Genomic DNA, 20,716 nt, shown 5'->3' on the forward strand with positions numbered 1-20,716 from the left:
GACCGCTGCCCTAGAGGATCAGTAAGAGACTCAAATCCATATACTAGTAGTGAATGGCAGAGGGAAAATCAGAACCCAAGGCTGTATACACCGAAGCCAATAGCCTGTATATTAATTTCTATAATTCTGGTGGTGAGGCTTAAGGACAGATTTCAAAATATAGGGGTGAATCTCAGCTATCTTGATATGAGTAAGAGAACTGTAGATGCATGTGCATCAGGGCATTGATTGGGGGCACTGGGAAGGGAAGGAAAGGGATAACTGCTGAAAATCCATGTTAAGTGTCACTGGGGTTCAAAGGGGCCCAGTAAATAATAACCTTAACTTCACTAAAGTTCTGAACCAACTGAGAAGTAAGACAAAAGGGTCAGCAGATGCAGAATTAAAGCGTTGGGTTAAATTCATGGGCTTGGGGCCTTTGTGAATTGCACAGGGCCCTGTACTTGGTTTAATGTTCTGCCATCACCATCTTGAAATTTTCAGTGACTCATTTTGTACTGGGTCCCCCAAATTATGTAGCTTACAAAAATGTCACCTGAAAAATGTCACCTTTATTACTGTTATAAGGGATCTGTGGCTTGTGTGTGAGTGACAACTTCTCACCTCCAATCTAGACCTTGGGCAGCCCACCTAAGGGAAAGTTTGAGTCTGCAACACATATGCATGTTTCCGTCTCCCAATGGTCCTGGTGGAGAGAGAAAGAAAGAAACCAGATCCTCCTAGCCAGGACCGTCAATAGAGCATCCCCACCCAGGGGAGAACATACCCCACACCAACCAGGTACCCCATTCCACCTCCCTGGGGAAGGAGGGGCAGGAGGTAAGTCAGAGAAATGGGGAAAGAGGCATTCTCTTTTTACAGGAGTCTTAGTCAAGATTCTTTTAGTTACAAGTAACAGATAGAGTTAAATTAGCCTAAATGGAACAGGAAGTTTGAGGAAGGTGTGGCAGACACTGTTTGTTTTATATGCAACACCAACCCCCCTCCCCCTCTGACCTTCTTCCTTGCTGATTTTATTCAGGTGCAGGAAGGATATTCCTTGATTTCACAGCAGCTGTCCTGCCAACCCCACGAACCATAATTGGTCTAAGCTAATCATGGAAAGATAATTCCCCTTTGCCACTCACTTTTCCAGCCTCCCTTGCAGGTAGAGTAGATATGCAACACTGTTCTAGCCAATATAAGAGGAAGTCTTCTGCGGAGCCTCTAAGAAAGAGGTATTTCTCTTTATTAACAAAAATTGAGCCCCTTCCTCTCTCCTCTCTTCTTTCTTACTTGATGCAATGATGTGAAAACATGATGTCTAGAGCCATGGCAGCGATATTGAGACCATGAGGCAACAACAAGCACAAGAATGGAAATTCATCATGCTGAGTAGCATAGCCAAAAGGTGGAAAGAACCTGGGTCCTTAATGACATAGCTGAACTGAACACACCCCAACTATGCCTGCCTCCAGACTTTTTAAACGAAAAAAAATGTCCTAATGGTTCAAGCAACTGTCATTTAGGTCGGAGGTCCCCAACCTTTTTGGCACCAGGGACCGGTTTCGTGGAAGACAGTTCTTCCACAGACAGCAGCGGGTGGGGTGGTGGTTCAGGCGGTGATGTGAGCGACAGGGAACGATTGGGGAGTGACTGGGGAGCAGCAGATGAAGCTTCGCTGGCTCACCCGCTGCTCACCTCCCGCTGTGCAGCCTGGTTGGGGACCCCTGATTTAGGTTATCTCTTACTTGCAGTAAAATACATCCTATCTCACACAGGCTTATATATCATATTCATTGCGAATCTCAAGGAACCCAAGGGCAGCTGCTCTCAAAGGTCAGGAAGCAGGAACAAGAAAGCTGTCATATCCTTAGGGAGTTACTCTTCTAGCCTCATCTCTGCTTCTGAGAATTTGTGTCCTTCTTTCTTCTCTACAGACCAGTTTTCACTGATTCAACATTCACATGGCAAAGCCTTCCCTGTCTGCATTTCCTGCACCTAAGAGACCAGCTCAGGTTGCCATTGGAGTCTCCAGCTCAATTCCAAAGTCTGGAAGAGAGAATAGGCTTGACCCAGTTGTGAGTCCCGTACCTCCCTGGCCCAGTTAATACCATGGAGGCAAGGTCATGTGCTCAAACTCAAACATGGCTGCGAAGGGCTCACCCAGAAGTGTGGTGTGTGTGAAGTTCTCAAAGAAGGGAGAGACAGGGGCTAAAAGATACCCCTAAGTGTCTACCATATTGGGTGAGGAAGAAAGGAAGGGAGATAAAAATCATGTTAAGTACTTTAGGGAGTGGGTGAGAAGGGGCCAATCAGCTTGAGAGAAACAGATTCCAACAGCAGGTGAAAAGCTGAGAGGTAAAAGCTATCCCTGGGCATTGCTGAAAATTCCTCAGAAAAGAAGTCAAATTTCGATCTTGTAAGGACTTTTCTTGAATGAGGAGTGAGGAAAAGAGGTGGGTAAAGAAATAAGAAGGAAAGAAAGGACTGGACCTAGAGAAGAAAAAGAGTTGTCACTGAGAAAATAGAGGGTAGGATTAGGCATCCCTCTAACCTCTCAGCCCAGGCCCACCCCGGAAGAGTGAAAAGCCAGGACTTGAGGCTGTTCCAGGCCGAAGTCCCCAGAGAACGTGCGTAGGTGTGCATTCCCTAGCAATAGCTGGCAGCAACGTTTCTGTCTAGAAAAGGTCACTGAAACAGATTGGGGTTAGCCTTAATATTGTTTCCCTACAGAGATCAGAACACTTGCGTGGAGGCCAGAACGCCGCCCTGCGGGTCGCCAGGTTTTCACGTAGCCCGAACTGATAAGTGCAGCAATGGGGCGTCGGCTGTGAGCGGGGCAGTGAGCAGTTCCGAGAAGCGCGAGGGAGGGGGGCTGGGGGCGTGCGGGGCAGGAGGGTGTGACTTCCAAACTCTTTCCCCTCCTGTGCGCTGGGAACGGCAGGGGCGGAAAGGATGTGCTGGCGCAGGCGCTAGCCCAGGAAACTGAAGCCTGTGTTTGGCGAAAGCACCGGAAGGAAGTCGGGGAGGTAAGATACCAGGGGTTCGGAATGAGTTGGACAATTTTTGGAACACAGAAGCTGGGGTCGATTTCCATCCAACTGTCCCTCCCTCCCTCTGTCCCTCCCTCTTTGCCAGCATTCGTACGTGGTCCATCCGCACAGCACTAGCCATCCCCCCGCCCCTTCTTTCATCACTCCGCTCCTTCGGGAGAAATCAAGTCTGTTTTGTTCACTTCAGAATCTCCAGGGTGTGCGCTGCACATAGGAGATGCTCCACAAATGTTTCTTTAATGAGTGAATGGAACTTTGTGCGTAGAACAAATATATAAACAAAACATAAACAAACATACTGATCGTCTGATAAGGGAGTACTCAGGGAGGAAAGTAAACTTTTACGCCATTTCGTCTCTTTGAAATGTTGGATTTGTTTTGTGCTGGTAAAGAACGAGGAGGCAGGGGAAAGAGTTGGAACCCCTGGATCAATTAGTAATTTCCCAAATTAATTCGTTCGCGGGGAACTTTTGTTGAAATGACATTTTTACCTGGAAACCTAAAAAATTAAAAAAAGATTGAAAACAGGAACAGCAAAACCAACAGCTGCTCTCCTGCCCCATCCTCACGGAAGAGCTGGTTTTAAAAAACACTCATTTACTACTACTCCGGGGTTACTGGGAAAGAACTGAAGCCCAGATGGATGTGAACTAAAATTGTGGTATGGGACTTCCCTGGCAGTCCAGTGGTTAAGACTCCGGGCTTCCACTGCAGGGGAATGCAGGTTCGATCCCTGATCAGGGAACTAAGATCCTGCATGCTGGGCAGCAGGGCCAAAAAGAAAAAAAAAAAAATTATTGTGGTAATCATTTAACAATATATGTTATGTCAAATCATTATGCTGTACACCTTAAACGTATACAGTATTGTATGTCAATTATATCTCAATAAAACTGAATAATTTAATTTAAAAAAACCCTGAAGCCCAGAGAGGCTAAGTGACTTACCCAGTGTCACACAGCAAAGAAGGAAAGAAAGGGCAACAACTAAAAAAGCACAGGAACTTGACTAAAAGCCATCAGAAAACTATGGTCTGCAGGCCATATTCTGCCTGCCACCTGTTTTTGTACAGCCTGAGAGCTAAGAATATTTTTTATATTTTAGGTATAGCTAAAAATCAAAAGAAGAATAATATTTTGTGACAGGTAAAAATTATATGAAAGTCAAATATCAGTGTCTATAAATACAGTTTGATTAGTACACAGCCATGCCCATTCACTTTCTGCTCCTTTCACACTAAAAAGGTGGAACTGAGTAGTTAGCATGCAAACTGTAAGTGGCCTGCAAACAAACCGTGAAATATTTACTATCTGGCCCTTTACAGAAAACATTTGCTGATTCCAGGTCGGGAATTCTCAGCAGTTCCTTAGGTTTTCGATGGCTGTGGAAGGCCTTGGATGCTGGGGACTGGCTGGGGTATGTGAAGGGTGAGGGGTGAGGGGAGAGAAGACTGCATATATTGGGGTGCTTTTTATTGGCTGCGTTGGGTCTTGGTCGCTGCACACGGGCTTTCTCTACTTGCGGAGATCAGGGTCTACTCTTTGTTGCGGTGCTCAGGCTTCTCACTGAGGTGGCTTCTCTTGTTGCAGGGCACGGGCTCTAGGTGCATGGGCTTCAGTAGCTGTGGCTCGTGGGCTCCAGAGCGCAGGCTCAGTAGTTGCGGTGCACGGGCTTAGCTGCTCAGCGACGTGTGGGATCTTCCTGGACCAGGGCTCGAACCTGTATCCCCTGCATTGGCAGGCGGATTCTTAACCACTGTGTCACCAGGGAAGTCTGATGTTGGGGTCCTTTGGTTAAAGGCCCGGAAACCAAGGGTGAGTTCAGGGCCAGGTGTAGGTAGTACAGAAAAAAAGGCAGGCCTAATGTAAGGTGTTCTGTGGTAATTAGGAAATCAGGGCCAACCTGACTTCCTGAGACTCTCCCATAATGTGTTCTGGACACTGATTATAAACAAGTTTCTAGGATGCTGTGCGAGAGGCTCCCAGCACTGTTAGGAGACTGACTACACATCGCAAATGATAAGAACGCTCTGGTAATTATGGCCGACAATGTCAGCTCCTCACCAGGCCCTGTCCCTCCTCCTATTATATTAGCTAACACTTACTGAACACTTTCTCTGTGTCAGGCACTGTGCTAAGTACCTTTCAAGCATTATTTCCTCTGTGGGCTAGACTTTAATATTCTTATCCCCATTTTGCAGATGAAGAAACTGAAGCTTAGTGAGACTAATGTTACACTTTGGCGACTGAACAAGGAAGTGGGTGGGGTCAGGATTCAAACTCAGGTCAGCCTAATTTGATAGTGTCTTTCTTAAGCAGCACACTGCGTTGTCAGTGAAGGAAGCTGGATATATCTTAGTCCATGCAATGTCTTTGAGAATGATAGAGTGAATCATTCAGGGTCTGATCAGGAAACGGGAAACCACTGTGAGCACTTGAAATAGAGGGAGTTTAATGCAGAGAATTGGTGATAGAAAAGCTGAGAAGCCCGAAGGAGACAGTGAGACAGCCCAGAACTTAGCAATGCCAGGCAGCTACCAGAGCTCCTCAGCTGCAAGGGTGTCTTCGTCTGTTCAAGCTGCTATAACAAAATACCACAGACTGGGTGGCTTACACAACAGAACTTTATTTCTAACAATTCTAGAGGCTGGGAAGTCCAAGATCAAGGTGCCAGGGAGGTAGAATTCATTCTGAGGCCTCTTTTCTAGGCCGCTACCGACTCACTGTGTTGTGTGTGATGGGGGAGAGAAGGGGTGGGAGGGAGGGAGAGAGAGAGAGAGCTCTCTGGTGTCTTTCTTAAAAGGATCAGTATTCCATCCTGATGACCTCATTTAACGGTAATCACCTCCATAAAAGACCTATCTCCAGTACAGTCATGTTGAGGGTTAGGGCTTCAACATATTTGAATCTGGGGCGACACAACCATTCAGTCTGTAAGGAAGGGTAAAAAAGGAAGGTGGTGTTATGGAGACCAGGGATGGGGTCAATTGGTTTAAGTCATAACTGTGGAGGGCCTGCCCAGCAGGAGGTAGAGGCACCAAAAAGATTCAGCAGCTGCTGGGACCTCCCTGGTGGTCCAGTGGTAAAAAGTCTGCCTTGCAGTGCAGGGGATGCACGTTCGATCCCTGGTCAGGCAACTAAGATCCCACCTGCCGCAGAGCAGCTAAGCCCTCATGCTGCAACTACTGAGCTCACGCGCCTCAACTAGAGCCTGCGTGCCACAAGCCACAGAACCCACGTGCTCTGGAACCTGCGTGCCACAACTACAGAGCCCATGCGCCCTGGAGCCTGCACGCCACAACTAGAGAAGAGAAAACCCGCACGCCACAACTACACAGAAGCCTGCGTGCCACAACGAAAGATCCTGTGTGCCTCAACGAAGATCCCGCATGCCACAGCTAAGACCCAATGCAGCCAAAAATAAATTAAGTAAATAAATAAATAATAAATAAATCTTAAAAAAAAAAAGATTCAGCAGCTGCTACAGATGCTGTTCAAGGCAATGAGAAAAGGGGAAAATACTCTGGCCTTTCCCTTTCTCCCATCTCCTGATTTCCTGTCTTCTATTGGCTAGGCCCAGCAGGAAGCCAGCTGACACAGGAAGTCGTGGGAAATGCAGTCTACAGGAGCCAGTCCTGCTTTGACACAGAGCAGGGGGAGTAGGTAAATAGATCTGGGGCTTGGACTGGCCCAAGGAGCTTCATAGAAACTCTCCTGCTCTGTGCTTGACAAACATAGCTTAGGTTGTCATTATTCAAGAGCCGTGGTGAGTTGCCTACCAAGAACTCATGATGAATTTAAGTATAAATTCAACATACATGTAATGAAAACACTCCTAAAATATGTGGGTTTTTTAAAGGTGCCAAAAGACATACACACACACACACACACATATATTTATGTATAAATATATACCGTGATCCCGCCTGTGTATGTCTTACAGTAATTAACACTATAGCTGTTGTAGTAGACAACCCCAAAGACTCCATAGCTTTACAGGATAGCAGTCTAATGTGGGTTAGAGGTTCTTCCGAGTGGCTCCCCTTCCAGTGATGACTTATGATGGGATCCTCCTATCATGTAACTGTGCCCCCTTAGAGTCCTTCATTTCCAGGCAAACATAGAGAGCCATACATATAGCAGAAGGGCTGTGCAGAAAAGTGGGCAGGTCCCCTTAGGGGATCCTTCTGGAAGTAGTATATATCACTTCTGCCCGCCTTCCACTGGCCCGAGCTGTCACAGAGTTCCAACTTAATTGCAAAAGAGGCTGAGAAATGTAGTCTTTCTGCAGGCCCAGGAAGAAGAAAAGGGCTTGATGAGCCACTGTGTTTTTTGGGTTTTTTTTTTGCGATACGCGGGCCTCTCATTGCTGCAGCCTCTCCCGTTGCGGAGCACAGGCTCCGGACGCTCAGGCCCAGCGGCCATGGCTCATGGGCCCAGGCGCTCCGCGGCACATGGGATCCTCCCGGACCAGGGCACGAACCCGTGTCCCCTGCATCGGCAGGCGGACTCTCAACCACTGCGCCACCAGGGAAACCTCCGAACCACTGTGTTTTTTAAAAAATAAGCAAACATATGCTTGTGTGTGCATAAAAATGTTTCTGGAAGGATATACATAAGCAGGACCAGCTACATAATTTGGGGGCCCAGTGCAAAATGAAAATGCTAGGTCCTTGTTCAAACGTGATTAAGAATTTCAGATGGTAATGGTAGCACATTAAACCAAGTGCAGAGGGCTGAGCGTGGGGGTCTGGGTGACTGCAGAGGTAGTACACCAATGAAGCTGGCCCTGATAAGAAACTCCTAACGGGATTACTTCTGTAGAGTGGTACTGGGAATTGAGGCAGGGAGGGAGAATTTGCTTATCATTTTATACTCTGGCATTTTTTTCCAGGTACATGTATTATGGCAATAATTTAAAAATACCTCACTCATAATGGATTTGAGCTGAGACATACACAGCCACCTTAAAGAGGCAAAATGCCTTCCAGGTTAGCAGAACTTGACACAGTAGCTTGATTGAAGCCATTGGCTTATCTCAAGAAAGAATATGTCTGTTGGAAAGGGGTTTGTTCAGCAATGGGTACTTAAAAAAGGATATGCAAAAAAGCAAACATTGACAGTGCCCCATCTAAGCTTTGTCCTGGGAGGGTGATACATGTGTATCTATATATCTGTAATTTTATGTATCATAGTATCATATAAAGAGAGCATTTTATGAGTATATAATTATTTTATGAGTTTAAATTTATGGCATTTACTGGACTTCCCTGGTGGCACAGTGGTTAAGAATCCGCCTGCCAATGCAGGGGACACGGGTTCGAGCCCTGGTCCGGGAAGATCCCACATGCCGCGGAGCAACTAAGCCCGTGCACCACAACTATTGAGCCTGCACTCTAGAGCCCGCGAGTCACAACTACTGAAGCCCGCGGTGAGACAACTACTGAAGCCCATGCACCTAGAGTCCATGCGCCACAACTACTGAAGCCTGTGCACCTAGAGCCCATGCTCCGCAACAAGAGAAGCCACCGCAATGAGAAGCCTGTGCACTGCAACAAAGAGTAGCCCCTGATCGCTGCAACTAGAGAAAGCCCGCGTGCAGCAACGAAGGCACAATGCAGCCAAAAATAAGTAAATAAGTAAATTTATGGCATTTACTTCTCAATGAATGAGAAAATGTAAATCATTCTGATACACAGAAAAAAAATTGAAATTTTTGCAATCTGTTGTGATATCAGAGGCATTAGAGTTAGTATTTTTGCTTTGTTTGCCCATGTCTTGGTCAGGATAAGTTAGATTATGCTGCCATAACAAATGATCCCAACATCTCAGTGACATGTAACAAAGGTTTATTTCTCATTCAGGCTCTATATCCAGCAGGGAACAGACTCTGCTCCATGTTGCCTTCACCTCAGATCCTGGCTCTCCTCATTGTGGTCCAGAGAAGAGAGAACAACGACGAACATCTGTTAGCTCTTAGAGCTCTGGCTCTGAAGTGACACATATCACTTCCACTTGCATTTTATTGTCCCAAACAAATCACATGGTCAAGCCTGATGTCAACAAGGCAAGGACATATAATCTCATCCAAGGGAGAAGCAGTGAATACTCTTAAACAACAGTACAGTCTACCACAGCAAGACACTACAGAAACTGGATTCATTAGAAATGATAAAAGTTCACCTGACAATCTCAAGGATTCTAATTAAATGAATCCCCAAGCTTGAAGTAAAAATGAGAAAGTTTATTTCAAAGATGAATCACTAGGTACTAAGCTTATTCTTATCATAAATATAAAAGTCAGATAAGAAGCACCCATCTTAGAACAAACATTAAGCTCTCTATATTATGTTACTATCACCATGTGATGTGTTAAGTATTCATGTTTTATTGCCCGACTGATTCTTACCCTGTGATAAGAGCAAGTCTCTAGGAGATAAACCTGACCTTTGCTCAGTATTCAATTGAGTGCACAGGGCATGTGCTCCTGTGGTGTACCCACTTGGATAATTTCCCATGAGCATACATGCCCAGGTCTAGTATTTTCAATAAAAACCAGTACAGAACCACAGTCTTCTCTGTCAGTGTCCCATTTACAAGGTGTTCAAGTATATTCATAGACGTGCCAGGAAAACCCATCCCAAGGACTGCTCCAAAGTCTAGCTGCACTAGTTACCATGCTGTGGTACCCGAATAAAGAAATAGGGCTTGGAAATTCGAATACCTGAAAAGGTCAGGTGATAACTTTAGTGATAAAAAGGATGACAAAGAGCCCTTGGCCTTCAAACTCATTGTCAGCAGGCTAGGGGGAAGGGAGGAGACTGACAAACGGAAGAATCTGAGCTTCTAGGAAAAGCAGGTGCTACTCAGCTCCAACCAGTGGTTGCTATGTAGAAAAAAAAAAAACACACCTTTTTTTCCTTAAGTTGCAAATTAAATTTATGTGTGAAACCTGCTGATTTTAAATTTTGTCACTAATTCAAATTTTTGAATAACTGTGTGAGCCAATCTAAACACTGTTGTAGGCTAAGCTTCGAGCTATCAATCTGCCATCTCTGAAGTAGGTAAACCAGGATAGAGAGATTTGGAGGAGGGAGGAGAAATCTGGAGAGAAGTAGAGGAGGACTCCCGAAGGAGGGAAGGTGGAATGGAGCAGAGCAGCAGGAGGAAAGGGATGGGGACAGATCCTAGAGGGAGAGGGACCTGGGAAGAAAGACAGAGATGTTGAGACAGAATATTTAGAAAGCTTCATGATGTGTAAACTCTTCACTCTTCTTTTCATAAAACCTTCAGGAAAATAAGACTTTCAGCACAGGCGCTTTGGGAGTCAGATCTGTGCTTTCTTTGTACAGTGGTCGCTCGGTTCCAGGACCCCTGCGGATACCTAAATCCAAGGATGCTCAAGTCCTCTATGTAGGATGGCTAGTACAGTGGGCGCTGCGTATGTGGGATGCAGACCCTGTACATCACTGTGTTGAGACTGGCTGCAAAGAGGCCCAGTTACATTTGAGTTGTGTTTGAGACTCCACATAATGCCCCTTGTTCTGAGTCCAGATCGCAATCCAGTTTCCCAGATGGGAGGAGAGGCCGGGGAGGTGGGAGATTCAGAGCTTGGGTCTCAGAGGCAGGAAGAACTGGGTTTGAATTGTGGGTCCACCGCTTATTTGCTCTAAACATTTCTGAACCCCAATGCAAAGTGGGGATAAAAATAGTACCCACTGTATAGTGTTGTAGAGAGACTTACTTATGAAGATAAAATGCTCAGCACAATACCTAGCACATGGTATGCACTCAACAGAGTAACTGTAATTGTTATCGTTACTATTTATATATTATTATTTTCCTTTGTAGTCATAAGCGCATAGGGAGAGAACTTGCTGGTCAGCAAACACAAGTAGCCTATCCATCCATTTACAAGTTTTACTTCTTACTAGAAAATGATTAAACAGCTCTCCTGGTTTTATACATCGGTCTCTCGGGGTTTGGTGGTGTGAATCAGCCATTGGGGCATGAGTCCTGCTTTACACAGTCTGGCATTTTTCCTTTTGCTGAGAAATTTACCCTTAGTGCCTCCCACTCTGGAGGAATTATTCCCACAGTCTGTGGGCTTCTCTGGGTGGGAACCAGGTATCAGCTTCACAGTCCGCGCTTCTGGAAGGGATGAAAGCCTGCTGTCTGCTCAAATGGCTTCGTCTCCCTCTCTCCCTAACCCCTGTGCCATGGTCTGCTCAGTTGTAAAGGGAAGAGAGCAAATTACCCAAGAGAGCAGTGTTTCATTACTATGGAGGGAAATACCATGTCGCTTGGCTCCCTTAGTTTTGGTAATATGAGTAGGTAGGAACTTAGCTCTGAGCAAATAGTATAAGACGACGTTCCTACGGCTTTAGTAAAAGCCACTTTAGACGTAGACCTTTTATGACCAATTGGTATAAGGACCTCAGGAATCTTCTGGAACCAAAGGTTCCAATATTCCCTATCCCTGTTCTTAGTCCTCCCCCACGGAAGTATGAGAATTCTGTTCAGGTGAATCTGGTGGGTTTTTGACCTGGATCTTGTAGCAGCCTTATTGTTTCAACCCAGGACTGCTGGAATAAAATTACCGTGAGATAGGTCTTCATTTACAATTCAGACTAATATGGAATCACACACACACACATCTGGAATGCTACAAACCCAACTGAAAACAGTGATTATCTTGTTCAGGTGGGATGGCTGGCAACTTTCACTTTCACTTTAAACGTGTGTATGCTTGCATTTTCCACAAGACTGTATTACTTTCATAATCAGGAAGAAAAAAAATGATCCTGTATTTCCATTTTGAAGAAAAAAAGGAAGAAATGATAGCAGCCTAGTCACTTGAGTATTTCGGGTGGACAAAAAAGTGTTAATTTAATGCTCGTTGCCTAAATTAGAGGACAGAGAGCAGAGAAGGCAGGCAGTCGGGAGAAAGGAAGGAGGGAGCAGGGATGACACACGCTGGTCCCGCCAGGGGAAGGGGGACAGCAGGGACTGTGGGCAGCCCTCCGGGGCACAGAGAGTCCTGTGGGAGCAGCTGGCTGTGTTAGCACAAACCCTGACAGGTCGCCAATTTGGGTTATTAATTTAGAGATGGGGAATCAGGGATCAGTTGTTTTGGCAAATAGCTCAAAGTTACACCCTGTTTCTTATTCTTAATCTTTACACTGCAAACTATGCCCACGGGTCTGCCCTTCCTTGTTAAGAATGTGTGACCGGCTCTGAGTCTGGAACAAGATGGGAGATTTAGAATCAAGATTCAGAACCAGGAACTTCCCTGGTGGCACAGTGGTTAAGAATCTGCCTGCTAGTGCAGGGGACACGGGTTCAAGCTTTGGTCCGGGAAGATCCCACATGCTGCGGAGCAACTAAGCCCATGCGCCACAACTACTGAGCCTGCGCTCTAGAGCCCATGAGCCACAATTACTGAGCCCATGTGCCACAACTACTGAAGCCCGTGCGCCTAGAGCCCGTGCTCCGCAACAAGAGAAGCCACTGCAATGAGACACCCGAGCACTGCAACAAAGAGTAGCCCCTGCTCGCTGCAACTAGAGAAAGCCTGCGCACAGCAACGAAGACCCAAGGCAGCCAAAAATAAATTAAATAAATAAATTTTAAAAAGATTCAGAACCAAAGGACCTGAGAAGAAGTGTGGCAGGCAAAGCCAACCCTTCCTGTCTGCCATTAGTTCAGGAACTAGACTGAGGGCTTTCCAGGCACCAGTCACAGGGGTGGCCGTGTCCCATGCTCAATATCCAGAGACAAGAGAACAGGCTTCTCTCAGGCTCCTTGGCAGGAAACAAGGACATGTGTCCGAGAGCCGTGGTCGAGGAGGTGGCTTGGAGCGCAAGAGAGCGTTGTGGCTGCCCCGCTCTCACTTGCTGTCCATGTGTCCTGGGAATGTGACTTAACCCCTTTCCTGTCAGTTTCCTGGTCTGTAAAATGGGGATGATCATAGCGCCTGGCTTTGGGGTTATAGTGAGGATTAAAGGACATAGTGCCTCTAGAGCCCTCAGCGCTGGGACTGGCATTACTGCTCAGTCAGCATTAGCTATTGTTCTATAGAAAAGTGCTCAGAGGGACCCCCTGAGGGGTCGTGAATTCTCCCCCAGAGAGCTGCAAAGCAGAGTGAAGTGGGTCTCTATGGAGGAGTAAGAGTTTGTTTGATGAGCAGTTTATTGCCAGCAAAAGAACAGAGGTGCGAAAAGAGCAAGCCCTCTGGCCTGACCTAAGCACAGGTGTGTGTGCCACGTGGGAGGCAGAGGTTGCGGGGGTGGAGGTGTGTGTGCGCATGCGTGCGCGTGCGTGTACGTGTGTGTGTGTGTGTGTGTGTGTGTGTGTGTGTGTGTGGGGTGGTGGGGCAGAGGTGGGTCCTGGAAACGTAGGCTCGCTTAACATTGAGAAGGGCCTTGTCAACCAGGCTGAGACCTGGGCTTTTTTTAAAAAAAAAAAAAAATTTATTTATTTATTTTTGGCTGTGTTGGGTCTTCGTTGCTGTGTGCGGGCTTTTCTCTAGTTGTGGCGAGCAGGGGCTACTCTTCGTCGTGGTGCATGGGCCTCTCATTGTCGTGGCTTCTCTTGTTGCAGAGCACGGGCTTTAGGCGCGTGGGCTTCATTAGTTGTGGCACGTGGGCTCAGTAGTTGTGGCTTGCGGGCTTAGTTGCTCCGCGGCATGTGGGATCTTCCTGGACCAGGGCTCGAACCCGTGTCCCCCGCATTGGCAGGCGGATTCTTAACTGCTGCGCCACCAGGGAAGCCCAAGGCTTGGGCTTTATTTTTCATTTGAAGCCCATGGAGGGGTGTGTGGGGCGCTTGAGAAATTTTGCTTGTATTTGAGGTTTCTAAGCAAAGAACAATAGGATCAGATATGGATTTTGGAAAGTAGGTTCTGGAAGAGGTGTCCATTCAGGAAAGTGGCCAAGAGCCTCTAGCTGTTGTCCCCGGACTGGTCACTAGAGGGAGGCCTGGGCTCAGAAGTGGCGCCTCACTGCCTGTTGTTGACAGTCTGCTGGTCCCTGGCCTAAAAGGGATGCTACGGAGGCAGTCAAATCCTGACTCACATCAGCCCTTCGGCTGAGGCAGGCTTGCTAGGTTATGGACAAGCACACTGGCAAGTTAGGAAGAAAAGGAACGCCCCTGGTATGCTGTGGGCACCTTGACCTCCATGCATGTATAGATACATGCATCTATACAACTGACCCAGCCCATCTGCCTTCTCTTCCTGTCCCTGCCTCGCCTCCACACCATGTGTGAGGACACCCCAGCCTGCATGGCCAAGCTTTGTCCACACTCCAGCAAGTAACCTGCGGGCCCAGGGGTGCATACACTGGTGGGAAAATGAACCTGAGGGTGAGGTCTGCAAAGGCCCAGGGAGCAGGCTCGGGCCATTTGGGAAGAGAACTTTGGGATTCTGGGTGCTCAGAGCACAGTCTAGAAAGAGGTTAAGAGCTCTGGGTAGGCACCTCTGTTGGGCCTTGAGGAGAGGATTGTAGCTAAAGCAGGGAGCAAAGGATGTGTCCTGTTTCACCCAGATCCTGAGTGAAGGATTTTGTGTTATTTCTGTCTTTCCACGTGATATCCAGCTTGAAGCCCAGAAGCTAGTGGGCAGAATTGCTTCTCCTTCTCCAGCTCTTGACTGGCCTCTTGTGTGAGAGAGCAGAGTCACTTTTCCTTTGTCGAAGACTCTGGTTTTAAGAAAGATCTCGAGTTCTTTGACACTCTTCTGGAGAAATGGAGCTCAATTCCCCTTCGGGGCTGGACTCTTTTCTGAAGAATACAGCGAAAGTGATGGTGTTCGACTTCGGAAACTAGGTTATAAAGGCACTGTGACTTCCTCTAACTGCTCTGGTGACGCCCTCAGCTGTGTCAAGGGGGCCCTCAGGCAGTCCTGTGGAGAGGCTGCGTAGGGTGGAGCTGAGGCCTCCTGCCAACAGCCATGCTGGAAGCTGATGCTCTAGCTCTGAACAAGCTTCAGACGAAGGCAGCCCTGACCTGCAGCCTCATGACCATTCAGCTAAGGTGCCCCTGGGACACGGTGTGAGATAATACACATTTGTCATTTTAAGTCACTGAGTTTGGTGGTAGTTTGTTATGCAGCAACGGATAACTACTGCAGGCTTCAAGGGGTTCCCAAAAGTTAGCATTCTTATTTCCTGCCTGGGTTTTGCGTAAGTCAAGACATAAAACAAATGAAACGTGCAAGATGAAATATCACCTTTATTGGTAGTAAGAGACCAGTCTTCAGCCAACTGAGTCTGCTAATACTGAGACCCAGACTTTAAGCAGACGTACCCACCCAATCCCAACACTGAGTGGAGACAGTCCTTCCCCTCGCAGAGGGGTCCTGCCCTATAAGAGTAAAAGCAAGAAGGTGGGAAGAATGTTTACTCAACAGGTGGGCTCACACCCAAGGGAGACAAGATGTGGGCCGAGTCAAGGATGCCCAAATATTCTTTCCAAAATTAACAGTCAGTCTCTACTTACTCTTCACCACTCTACTCACCAGGGCAGGAGGAGCAGTGGGGCAGAGAGAGTTCCAGAAGTTCCACTAATCAAGCTTCCTTCACCGGGAGGAAATGTCAGGAGTGAGGAAGAAGTTCCCTCCCTCATATCCTTCCTTTCTACCTGTCTGTGGTCCTATCCCATGCACGTGACCTGTGACCTCTTTCTTCCCTCTAGGGTTGGCACCCCTGGCATCTTTCTAATAATGTTATTCTTATGCCTGTTGTGTCCTGGGAACTTGATGCTTTGCACAGTGCTCTGCATATAACAGGCCCTCACTCAGGACATACTGGGAATCACGATGCTTCAAACTTGCCATTTTGAAACTGAGGTTTTCTATTTTCTCTTTAGCTTGCCCTGTTGTTCCTAGCCTTGGGGGCACTGTTTTATTAAATCATCAGTGCCGATGGACCAAACCATCTTTGCAGGAATATTGTATAAGTGTGAAATCATCAATCTTCTTCTTTTTTTTTTTTTTTTTACAAAGACCTCATCAAGGAGAATCATTACATTTTATGGGTGAAAATGTGGTTCTGAAAATTACTTAATGATCAGCAAGCAGTGGCAGAGATCCAGAAGAGAACAGAAAATCCTGTCATCCATTTTGATAGCTCAGTAATAATATGCACATCTATTTCACATATACAGCTATTTCGAAGTCTGATTACATTTATTTCTTATCATCGGGAATCTAGTGAAATAGCTATACTTTCTTTGCTCTTTCTCTAAATTTATTTACCTGTTCCTTACTAATGGACATTTAGGTTATTTCTGATTGTTCACCGCCACAAATATCATTGCTATGAACATCCTTGTGCTTTCAGGTCTCCCTGCCCTGATCCGTCCTGTCCACTGCTGCCTGAGTTAAGGGAGGGGCAGGGACAGAACCTCAGTAGGTGCTTAGGGGCCTCTGGGTAAATATCTGCAAGGTTTTGGCCTAACCCCTTTCCTCTCTAGAAAACAAAGAAGCATTTGTGCCCCGGCCACCACTGTTCCTCTCTCTCTTTCTTATCTTCTTGGGCATCATGAAAGGGTTGGAGATGACGCACAAAGATTTATAGAGGAAGATGGAGATATGGCTCTGTGTTAGGAATGCAGGAAAGCATATGGACCCTGGCAGGCTTCCATGTGGACCTGTATGGGGGCTCTGCACTCATGTAGCCCTTTAAATTCCCTGGAGGGCTCTGTGCTGTCTGGGGGTGCTTTTGGAGTCCACATGATTGCCCGAGGTGTTGCAGGAAAGGGTATAAGCTTGGGTGTCTACGATGGGGAGGCAGGCGCAGGAATGGGCTTTGCTTCTGCAGAGGGATTTCTGCCAGAGGTGTGTGTGTGTGCATCGCGGGGGCTGCTGACAGGGAGCTACATGTGCCTGAGTGTGGATGTGACCAAACTCAGGGATATGCTGCTGTTAAATGAAGCGAGGCATTGCCATGGCAACATAGCTCTCTGTTCCCAGCCAGATGCCAAGCCCTTAAATTATATTTTTCTGGCTGAAAGCGCCTCAATCACCTCTGGTCTCCCAAGCAATGGGGTTGCGGGGGCAGCAGATGCCTCACCCTCATCTCCAACCTTTTCACAAAGCCCAAGAGGTAATAAGCAGGGGAGGTGTCATGGGGGCACTGATGAATCTTGTCTGGGGAAGGCCCTGGGAGTAGCCTCTGGTGAAGGGGCTTGGGGACAGCCATGGATAGGCCCCCCCTTCTATTATCTCTGGGTCCAGTGATCTGGGGTTGACATTCTCCAGCACTTCATTCTAGAAGGAAATTTGTACAATGAATGTCAGTAGAGATGTCAATCATTTCTTCTGCTAATCATTTCCTTTCCTTCCACCCATTAGACTCCCTTTGATTTTGATGAGCAAAGTATCCCTGTGTTCCTGGCCACAGCTGACCAGACAGGGGGAACATGTAGAATACCAAGCAGATTCTCCTCCAGCAGTCTGGATGGGGGTTAATTATCTACTTGCAAACAGCCTGGAAGGTTTAAGGTGCAACTTGGGGGCAGCTTTGTGTAAGTAAAGTCAGCAAAGAGGGTCTGCAGTCCCAGGAAGCAGACACAGGCAGAGGGAAGTCAAGACCAGAGAGGGTGGTTGAGGGAGGGAAATGTGGCAGTTGCTGTGGTCCAGGGGTCTTTCCTGCTTCTGGTTCTCAGGGAGGCTCTGTGCATTTCCTGCCCTCAGATGCTTTTTGTAATTTGGTAAGTTTGTGTCCTGCAGTGGAATGGTCCCTGATTAAGGCATGAGGAGCACTTGGATAGGGTTTGGTTGATGATGCTGGAAGTGCCTTTTCTAGCCACATTCCCACTCAGAATAAGCAGTAAACTCCTCAAAAAAGGTTGCCTGGAAAATTTTCAATTGTCCAACAGTATTTTATTGAGCAGCTATGTACCAAGCAGTATTCTAGATGTTAGGGAAATATCAGTGAACGAGACAGAAGAGAACCTGCCCTTAGGGAGCTTGTTCTTTGGAGGACACATATAATAGAGTGAACAAAGGACATGACAGCAGACATTGCTTAGGGCTATGAACAAAACGAATGAATCATACAGAATCATAAACTATTAAGGTTTGAAAAAGTCCTCAAAAGTTTTCCAGATGCTTTTATTCCCACAAGACCAAAGAAACAAAAGAGATAATAAATAGCCTTTAGCCACACAGGAGGGTAGTGAAGCTACGTCCAGCTCATTCTTTGCCAGCTTTTATGTTCCTTCCTGTAGGAAGCCTTTCCCTTCCAGCTCTCTGTTACATGCCCCTCCTGTTGCACCTTGCACTTGGCTCATCACAGCATACTTTATTGTCTGTTTACAGAGGTATTTTTCCCACGTACTGTAGGACCTGAGGGCACGAACAATGCCCATCGCATTCACATAACAGTGACTCACACTGCATAGATGCTTAATAAAGTTGCTGGATTAATAAATAACAAGGGCTGCTGCTTGACAGACAGCAGCAACACTGATGTTTCTACAACTCCTGTAGGCAATTCTTCTACCATGTGACCCCTCCAAAGGCAGGAGTAGTTGGATAATGACACAGACATGGCATGGTTGTCTTCAGAGATAGGAGAAGACTCTTCCATGGCCAGAACCCAGGCAAGGCGGTTTGTTAACTCTTTTACAGCTGTTGAGATCGGAGCCTTTGGTGTTGAGCACCTCTTAAAAACGAAGGCAAAACGTTTAGGGCCTCTATCTGGTGGCTCTCAGGAAGTGCTTGATTCCTGTTGATGGGAGCAAATGGGAGCAGCCGGCCATCAGTTGGGCTCATTTTCAGGCCTAATCTCACTTTGGAGACAGGACAGTTAACATCTACCAAAAGGGAACACACACTGAACCCAGGAAAGGTACACGCGCACGAACACCCACCCGTGTGCCCCAACAGCAGGTTTTACCTCGCCTCCCTTTCCCCTCACCTAATAAACAATAAATCTTAGGGCCCTGTGGACTTCAATGCTATCTAGACAGCCATATCCCTAGAATACAGTAATCATTTTCAGGGGAGGACTGTGGCCCTCGCCAACTTGTTCAACCTTAAGGCTGACTGTTTACTGCCCTAGTGACCAAAGCCCACGCTGGTGTTTCCATGGCGGAGGTAGAACAGGGTTTCCAGGCGTGGCGAGCTGAGCTTAGGACAGACACAAACGTGACGGAGGCTGATTCTCTTGCCTGGATGGATAGGATCATACACTCCCTAGTCAGCCCATGGAGAATCCCAACCCAGAAACGGGAACTAAAGCCTTTGTGGGAGCAGCTGAAACTGGCTGCTTTCTGCATCACTTAACACAGTACCCGATCTTATTTATAATAGGCAACTTCCAGAGAGTTTGGAGATGTATTTCCTCCATTTTTCATTACTGCATATAATTCTTTATAGGGTTTGCTATGCATAATTAAAAAAATTATATGAATAATACATATGTTCTTACAAAGAAATCAGACCACACAAAAGCCTATAGAGTAAAAAGTCCCTTCTACCACCGCCCAGCCCCTCTCCTTCCCATTCCCCCATCTTTACACACATGTACGTGCATATACAGATAATAGTCTTGTTTAGTTTTTACGTTTTAATTCATACACTGTACATAGAGTTTTGCTATTTCATGTTTTTCAATAACCAATGTGTCTTGGAGCACTTTTTTTTTTGGCCACACTGTGTGGCGTGCGGGATCTTAGTTCCTGGACCAGAGCCCCCTGCGGTGGAAGCGCGGAGTCTTAACCACTGGACTGCCTGGCAAGTCCCTTGGAGCACTTTGCATGTCAGTACATTATTGTGAAGGGCTCCATAGTATTAATATTCCATAGTGTGTATGAACCATAATTCAAATAACTCTTTCCCTACTGATTAACATTTGGGTTGTTTCTAGTTTTCCACTATTTTGAACACTGTAATGAACATCTTTTTACACATATCATTGTGTCCCTGATAGGCATTTCTATAGGGGAGATACCTAGAATTGCTGCGTCAAAATTTAGCTAAACACTGATAATATAATAGCTTTATCAATGTAAATTTCATTTTCACACATCCCACCAACACTGGCATCCATTCATTCAACAAATATATAGTGAGAAACTACTATGTGCCAGGCACTGTTCTAGAAAACTAGGGCACACCTCTGCCTCAGGGCACTTAGAGTCTAGTGGTGGGAAACAATATTATTTCCTTATTTCTTAAAAATAAGGAAAAAAGAAATTACTATTAAAAAGAAATTATTTCCTTATTTCCTATAATGAAGTTTTATGTCATAAATGCTATGGAAAATAGTGTGGTAAAGAAAATGAGGAATGGCAGTGGGGTTGAGATTTTGAATAGGGTAGTGAAGGCAGGCCTCACCCCGGTGATTCTGAGCCTTCCTTGAAGGAAGTAAGTACAAATCTCAGAGAAGAGAGTGTTCTAGGCAAAGGCAAGTCCAGCTCAAAGGTCAGGTACGTGCTTGGTCTGTTCAGAGGGGCAGCAAGGAGGCCAGTGTAGCTTGAACAGAGTGGGCCAGAGGACCAAGAGAAAATGGGGGGCCAGAATGGGGAGGGACTGGTAGTCACCTAAAAGGGCTTTGGCTTTTACTCAGCTCAACAAGTGACATTAGAAAGTTTTGAGCACCAGAGTGACATGAGCTGCCTTAGGTGTTAACAGCCTCTCTCTGGCCATAGTTAAGAATAAACTATGAATAAACT

The 20,716-nt window shown here is 46.5% G+C and overlaps 2 long non-coding RNA genes across 2 annotated transcripts in view; both read left to right on the top strand.

Annotated features, from left to right (window-relative positions):
* LOC125963382 (uncharacterized) overlaps positions 1-20,716 on the top strand; it is a 60,486-nt gene that overhangs the window by 31,770 nt on the left and 8,000 nt on the right. The window lies entirely within an intron of this gene.
* On the top strand, positions 1,901-11,795 carry LOC117198328 (uncharacterized). Its single transcript, XR_004479464.2, has 3 exons — positions 1,901-3,011; positions 6,609-6,697; positions 8,899-11,795. It is a non-coding gene; the product is annotated as an uncharacterized LOC117198328 (long non-coding RNA).

This window comes from Orcinus orca, chromosome 2 (genome assembly GCF_937001465.1).
Source record: "Orcinus orca chromosome 2, mOrcOrc1.1, whole genome shotgun sequence".
Taxonomy (NCBI): domain Eukaryota; kingdom Metazoa; phylum Chordata; class Mammalia; order Artiodactyla; family Delphinidae; genus Orcinus; species Orcinus orca.